An 8,347-nucleotide genomic window follows, 5' to 3' on the forward strand; every position below is an offset into this window, starting at 1 on the left:
AACATTTGAGAAACTGAAGATCAACAGGTAAGGCGATCTTCAGTTTCTCAAATGTTTCAGCTACCATCACTGTAGAAGCCTAAAGCTTCTTTAAAACCAGAAGTGTCTGAGCACATTCCCACCAGAAATGAGGGATTTTAACTTCATCTTACTAAATAGGCCATTCTCTCATCACGAAAGACAGAAATGCTGCTTATGTTTGGGATTCCTTTGTTTGCTTCCTTTAGGAACTCCTTTCTGCCTGTCTCGTTCTTGAGTAAGAACCTGATGGCATGACATGGTGGCATAGTTACTTCGTGTAATCTTTGTTGCCAATTCAAGGTTAAAATTCTAAACCACCTCACTTTTTCTCCTTTAATAGGTTTAGGCTTGTTAATTATGGAGCGGCCCCACAATTTTGTAGGTCTTTATCAACAATATAATGCAGTTATGGGTATCCCCATTTTACAGTTAAGCTAAATGAAGTACAACTGGGTAATCCAACTTCAGAGCTAACTAACCAAGGTCATTGTAAGGGCACAGTTGGGATTCTAACCTAGCTCTGCTTGACTGGACAAACTACTTCCTATTCCATCACTCGCTTAAGATACAGAAGATAATTGGTCTTAAGGAAAACTGAAGGTTTAATCTTGTTTGGGGAACTGATAGTTTCAGGGTAATAAAGAAGTGGATTATGTAGCTAAAACTGGAAGTCTAATTGTGGTTCCCTTCTCTAGGTGATGAGTCACTGATGGTGAATCCTCATTAGAAAAGCAGGCAGACAACACAAGGGATGGAAAGTGGAAGATGAGTAAAAACAAAGTAGCACAGGAACTGGCCATGGGTGTGTGCCTTCATTCATTCAACAAGTAATATTACTCTGTGCCAAAAACATGAACCAACAGAGTCCATGCCCTCTGATAGCTCGGTTTAGTAAATAACCCCACACATAACATTAGTATACAGTGTATAAATGTTGGGTGGAACGAAGAGACCATGAGGATTGATTAGTGAGCTCTGCACCAAGAAGTGTGGAGTGGAAATTTATTCCACGCCTCGCCTGTTCTGATCACTCAGCCCTGCTATAGCTCAGCTGGGGAGGAGCGTGAACATGCTTCCTGACACTAGGGTTCCTTGTTGGACTTGAGCCCAGTGGTACTGGATGTGCCCACTGAGGACTGGAACACTCCTTCCTCACTCAGCCCTGTACATGCTGAAGAATCCTTTCCTGTCACTGTGTGGTCATTTCAGGGGAGCAACTCTAAGGACTGCCTTTGTCCCATGACCATAGGTATGTATGTGCAAGGCTGATTATGGCCCACTAGACAGCTGGTGCATGCTGAATAGTCAGTGTCCATGCAGGATCCACACCCCCATCCTTAACCCTGTTGCCCCCATACCCATACCGTATATCCCTACCTTGGTTTACTAGTCCTTCATGGAAAAGGGATATGGAAAATTAGGAATGGAAGGGAACAGGATTTTTTTTTTTTAAGAAGGCAGTTTGGTCCTTGAAACCTTTATCCAAAGAGACCCCAAATCAGGATGTGACCTATTGAAAAGCAGACAACTATGAGAAATACGGTGACTCAGAACAGCTTGAACTTCAGTGACATCATATTTGTTTTCCAACTTACCACTCTGCTGCTGAGAGACAGAGGAAGAGCCAGCTTTTTATTTTCATCCTCCAAGGGTGGCTTCCTTTTAGAGTCTAACTTTTAGAAACCCAGAGCTAGAGTTCAAGAGCACAGGGTGGTCATTGGAATCTGAGTTGAGTTCTATGGTGGTAGTTAAAACTCCTTTCAGGTAAGATGGCTCGAAATCCCTGTTTGCCTGAGACTGGCGTGGTTCTCACCTGCTCTTCTGGCCTAGTAATTGGCAATACACCATTTCAGTCTGAGCAGAGTCCTGATTTAGATCGTAAATCATGGATTCAGCCTTACTCACTGTGTTTCCTTCTTTAATAAGCATTGTTTCGAGTATTCAGCTACCTTCTTATTTCAAGACTGCAAATTTAGTTCCTTACTATCTTCCTATAGAAAGTCTCCTCCTTGTCCTCTCTCTCTTCTCCCTTGCATAGCCACCAGTCATATTCAGTATTTCCTTATCATAGCCCAAATTAAGGTGGCTTTCTCCTAACGGCGGCTCTACCTCTCTACTCCATTCTCATTCTAAATGATCTTACTAAAATAAGCCTTTGCATGTGTTACTCCCTTGCTCAAAAATCTACTTTGTCTTCCTATTGCTAACTACATCAAATCCAGAATCCTTTGCTTGGGTTTCAAGGCCTCTATAATCAGACTCTATGGTTCTCCTGTCTCTATTTCACTCTTTTTCAGCCTTGAGACTCCTCTGTAGTCCAGAGAAAGGGAACGCTTCAGACTTGACCCATCTTTAACAAAAGAAGGCAGGCCCCATTCATCATAAGGGCCTAAAGCAAGAATGAGCCATCTCAGATCATGAATGAGAGATTGGAATGTGTGAGCTAGAGGGGCATTAGGGAATTATGAAAGATGTACAGTAGGTTTTAAGTTTGGTTTTTAAACCCATTCTTCACAAGTCAGTGTGGTTTATAGAATAGTTCTGCAGTGTTGTCTGGAAAGTTCCTTTGAGGTCTTGGCCCTTACTAATGGGAGAATAATTTAAGTTTTCCTTATGCACTAGCTCAAAGGGCAACTCCTAAGTGCTGATTATGAGGTGTTTATTCCAAAAGCTTTATTCCCCACAGTCTGTTCTGTGTGTTGAGGCCTCCTGCTTTGCTTGGTAAAAGCATACAATGCTGTAGGTCTCTATTTCCTCTGACCTGAACTCCCAGGCAGGCATAGGGATCCGCATTCCCTCTGCCACTGAGCTAGGAGAAAGAGGAGTGTTTTATCTGCTTCTGGGCCACTTCTTGGAGCCCAGTCTGATAATGAAGACTTTATTTTATGGCACCAGGATACATTCTGGGTAATACCATTAAACATGGTCACTTCCACTTCCTGAAAAGTAGTGAAGGATGTTACTATTCCATAATTTTATATTGTGAAAGCTACAAATGCATAAGTCTTTTAGTCTGTGTAAATGGAACTGCTGATCAGAAAATAAAGTTGTCTTGTGAACTGTTCTAGTCTTCACTATGATCCCTCAGTAGATAACTGGTTCATAGGATTAGAATTTGCTTTGCCAAACAAATACCTTTTCCAGTCTGCCTCTGGGCATTAGTTCCTTAATAAAGTGGAATGTAGAATATGAAGTTTTCAAGTAGCTTGTTCTGGGTAGTATAGTAAATTTCATAAATTATTTTATTAAAGGTTCAAGCAAACTTTAAAATGGCTTCAACAAAATTACCATCTCCCCAGTGTACTTTGAAAATAATAAAATATTAGTATTTTTTGCTAAGAATACTGTTGGGTTGTGGGTTTGCTGGTTTGTTTTTGTTTGTTCTTTTTCTATAACAACCCCAAATCTCAATGGTTTGAACAAGAAATTTCTTTCTCATGTAGAAATACAAGCAGGTATAGTTGGTAGTGCCAGAGAAATGAACTCTGTCCTGTGTCTCTACCATGCTCAACACTCAACTCCCAAATGTGGTTCAGTGAGTCTAGCTCTTGAGGTCCGACCAGCAGGACCATGGAAAGTGTTGGTCCCTCTCCTTTAAGAGAAAAATCCTTCACCATCACTCCCTACTGGCCAGATTTAGATAGATTTAGATGCATGGGAGGCTATGAAATAATGGCTGGGAATGGTGAGTATGGCTTGGGGGAAACATACTAGGAAATAATTAGGAGCTTCTCTCAGTGGTCACTCTGACATTTAATGATTACCAATCTACTTTCCCTTCTATTTCATTCTCCTATAGAAGCAATCCATCCAAATGGGCTTTTAGAATTGTGTACTTGACACAGATTCAAAATGTGTATTTTTATTCTGTAAGTGGTATTTAAGTCATAGAATCAGAAAACAAAGACCACAAAATTAGAGCTCAGTCCCTTTCTTTAATACACGAGGAAGCAGAACTCAAAACAAAAAATTTGCAGAGCTGGTGGAGTGGGACTAAAACCCAGGTCAGCTGAGTTTGAAGTAGTCCTTATAGTTAACAACACTGTTTGGTGAATCCAGAAATCTTACTCTTTCTTATTCCTTAGGGTTATTGGGGATGAAATAAAATGACTTCTCAGCCTTGGCAAGGCTGAGAAGTGTTTAATGAGGGAGGATTTAATTTCATTTCTATAAATATTTGTAGCATATCTGGCCCTCTGCTAGTCTGGGACTACAGATAAAAGAGCAGCCTATGTGCATGGGGTGATTAGATGCTTGTCAAGAATTAAAAAAAAAAAAAAAATCAAAATCTAGATTACTTTCTTTCCCTGCTCCCCAAGGAAAATTTCCTTTCCCATCATTGAGAAGGGAAGACTTGAAGGCTAATAATTGGGGACAAAAGACTGGGATATTATAGTGATCATGGTAATAACATGGTAGAGCCTGGTTTCTGGCAGTAACAATCAAAGGGAAAGGACGGAACCAATTAAAGAAATACTTAACAGGTAGAATTTTCACAATTGGGTAACTGAAGAGGAGACAGGAGGAAATAGTGTAAAATGATTCTTAGGATTAATAGAACTGAGCTCTTTGCAGAGAGGGTAAGTAGTGCTTCAGCTCTGTGTAGCTTGAGGGATTTATAAAGTACCCAACTGGATAGATGGCTCTGAAGCTCAAGATATCTAGACTGTGGAATTGATTCCAGGAACTGATGTATGCCTTCTTAAAACCATCGAGTGTAGGATGGGGAATCTAGGAAGCACTCATTACATTAAAAATAAAGAACTCAAACCAGGATAGAACAATGGGGGAAGGGAGAGCCAGAGAAACTAGTAGAAAGTACTAGAAAGAAACCCAGGAGAGTAAGATCCAAGAAAGGTGAGGCCAGTCACATTAAATAAGACAAAGTGATATCCATTGGCTTGGCCATTCAAGATCTCCGTTGTATTATCATCAGAGGTGCTTTTAGTGAAATGGTGAGGGAAATCCAGAGCAGGGTCGGTTGAAGAACAAATGGGATGTGAGGACATTAGCGGTGAGTGTAGACCATAATTTAAAGAAGCTTATCCATGAAGTCGGAGTGGAGAGTTGATAAATAGTTGAAAGGGTTTTGTTCTTGTTTTTACTACTTAAGATAGGGGAGTATGACCATGTTTTATGCCAGGTGGTAGGAAAAAGAATAAGACTATAGATAAGAAATGGAGTTAGGTGTCTGAAGAGAGAGGAAGCTAGCTGGCCTCTCTCCTAAACAAACAAACAAACAAAACAAAACAAAAACCTAGCCCTATGAAGACATAGTAGATAAAGGACCTTATAAAAGATGATTTATCAGTTTTCTTTTTTTTTAAAGATTTTATTTATTTATTTGACAGACAGAGATCACAAGTAGGCAGAGAGAGAGGAAGGGAAGCAGGCTCCCTGCTAAGCAGAGAGCCCAATGCAGGGCTTGATCCCAGGACCCTGGGATCATGACCTGAGCAGAAGGATGAGGCTTTAACCCACTGAGCCATCCAGGCGTCGCTCAGTTTTGTTTTCTTAAACTTAAATTTTAGAGTTACTGTACAGAGGATTCCTACACATTGCTTCCTCTAATGTTACCAAATCTCTTACAAAATTTATAAATTGGAATATAATATCGGTGTTAAGTATATTATTATGTCTAATATTAGTTGGAAAGTCTCTCATGTAGATAACCTATTACAAAACTGATTACCTTTCATCTTCCTGGGAAATTAAAAGTTCTGTTAAAATGTCTTCACGTTGTCTGAGCCAAATGAATGGGCTTCCCTTTTCCCTCCTCCTGTCAATTCCCTCAGGACTGGAGGTACACCATCCTCTCCATCTTTCCAGTCCCATCTTCCCTCATCGTACCACACTTACCAAGTACCAGCCAAACCAACGTATGCCTTACCACCAATCCTATGTTCCAGGCAGGGTTAGGAATCTCCAAAGCAGAGAGCAGAAGAGTCTCTGCCTCTTGAGGGCTTTTTTAAAAAATCTTTAAAATTCAATTTAGTTAACATACTATATTAGTTTCAGGGATAGAATCTTATGATTCATCAATTGCACTTAACACCCAGTGCTTTTTTTTTCCTTAAGATTTTATTTATTTGACAGACAGAGATCACAAGTAGGCAGAGAGAGAGGAGGAAGCAGGCTGTCCGCAGAGCAGAGAGCCCAATGCGGGGCTCGATCCCAGAACCCTGGGATCATGACCTGAGCTGAAGGCAGAGGCTTTAACCCACTGAGCCACCAAGGCGCCCCACACCCAGTGCTCTTTACATCAAGGGCTCTGTTTAATACCCATCATCCAATTATCCTTTCCCTCCAGCAACCTTGAGGGCTTTGATCTTAATCCAGTGATCTAAACTGGGGCAGGGGAGAAGGGGGGAGAATGTAAATGCAACTACATTAGATCAACAACCCTCTTCCTACTCTTGACTTTTGACACACACAGTGTGTATTTGTATAGCATTTCAGTCTTAGATTGAGGGTTGCTAAATGTTACAACTAGGGTATCACATTTTATCACCAGATGAGCTTATTTTTGCACTTAAAGAATCTGACAACCTATACAGGTGACCTCATTTGCCATATTTTCACATCCCTCCTCTATCTTTTAGATTTCCATCTTAATGGGACTAATTTATGAATCCTCTAAATGTCTAAGTTCCTATTTGTGATTTTTGTGGACATAATGAAGACACAAGGTTTCTAGTAAGAGACTATAATAGGACTGACCATATCAATCATGTTTCCATGGAAGGTATATAATGTGTGTATGATGTAGTAGCAATAGATTTGGCATCAAAATTGCTAAACATATGGAAGGTTAGAGGGATTTGGGACAACCCTGTATAGCAGGCTGTTTGGAGTAAAAACTTGCTGCTGGAAACTGTATTCTATGCCCTTGACTTACAGGGCAGAAAGGAGGACACAGGAAGAACTGGGCTCCCCTATAGGAGTTTTAAGGCCTCTATGTGTCAGGAAAAGGGAATGACTGCAAGTGACAAGTAGGAAATCCTCTTAATATAATATCAGATAGAAAGACTACTTCAGCATTTCAGAGAGAAGTATAGTCTGACTGGTTTTTCCTCTGCCCTAAATGAGGGTGTTTATTCCCTTAGAATATAGTTGGCCTTCACAGCAGCTGTTCTGAAACTCTGCAGTTACTTAAAGCTCTTACTCTACCTCACTCTCCTTCCTTACTACCCCTGACCCCAAACTTTTTACTAATAAAACCAAAGATGTGTGTCCTTAAGATGGAGTCAATGTGGTGTATGGCCTGAGTTATCTTGTCTTCCATCCTCTCTGACTCAATCTATATGAGTCCCAGGCCCACCTCTCTTTCCAAGACAATATCTCCTTTATCAAGTCAACACTAATTTTTTCCCCCAAAGTATAGTTGATGGTTACATTAGTTTCAGGTGTACAACATAGCGATTTGACAAGTTTATACCTTATGCTAAGTTCACCACAAGTGTAGCTGTCATCACAGAATCTATTACAGAATCTATTACAATATCATTGACTATTACCCTATGCTGTTCCTGTCATCCCCGTGACTTACTCATTCCGTAACCGGAAGTCCATATCTCCCACTCCCTTTCACTCCTTACGCCCCTTCCCCTACCCATCTCTGCTCTGGCAACCTTCTATGTGTTGTCTGTATTTGAGTCTGTTTCTGTTGATTTTATTTTTTAGATTCCACACATAAATGAAATCATATGGTCTTTCTCTAATTTAATTCACTTAGCATAATAACATTTAGGTCTATCCAAGTTGTTGTAAATGGCGGGATCTCCTCCCTTTTTTACAATTGAATAATATCCGTGTGTGTATGTGTGTGCGTGTGTGTGTGTGTACAACATCTTTATTCATCTATTGGTAGACACTTGTTGTTTCCATATTTTGCCTACTGTAAATAATGCTGTAATAACATACGGATGCCTATATATTTTCAAATTATTGTGTTTGTTTTCTTTGAGTATATCTCTAGTAGAATTACCAGATCTTATGGTTAATTAAGTTAATTAACTTAATTTTTATTAACTTTTTGAGAAACCTCGATTGTGGCTGCACCAGTCTACATTCCCACCAACAGTGCAAGAGGGTTCCCTTTTCTCCACATTCTCACCAACACTTGTTTTACCTTTTTGATTTTAGACAATGTGACACATATTAGGGGGTATCTCACTGTGGTTTTGATTTGCATTTCCCTGATTAGTGATGTTGAACATCTTTTCATGCGTCTATTGGCCACCTGCTGTCACCTTTGGAAAATGTATATTCGGGTTCTCTGCCAATTTCTAATCAGATCATTAGATTTTGGGTTTTTTTGTTTGTT

Source organism: Meles meles, chromosome 1 (genome assembly GCF_922984935.1).
Source record: "Meles meles chromosome 1, mMelMel3.1 paternal haplotype, whole genome shotgun sequence".
NCBI classification, from domain to species: Eukaryota; Metazoa; Chordata; class Mammalia; order Carnivora; family Mustelidae; genus Meles; species Meles meles.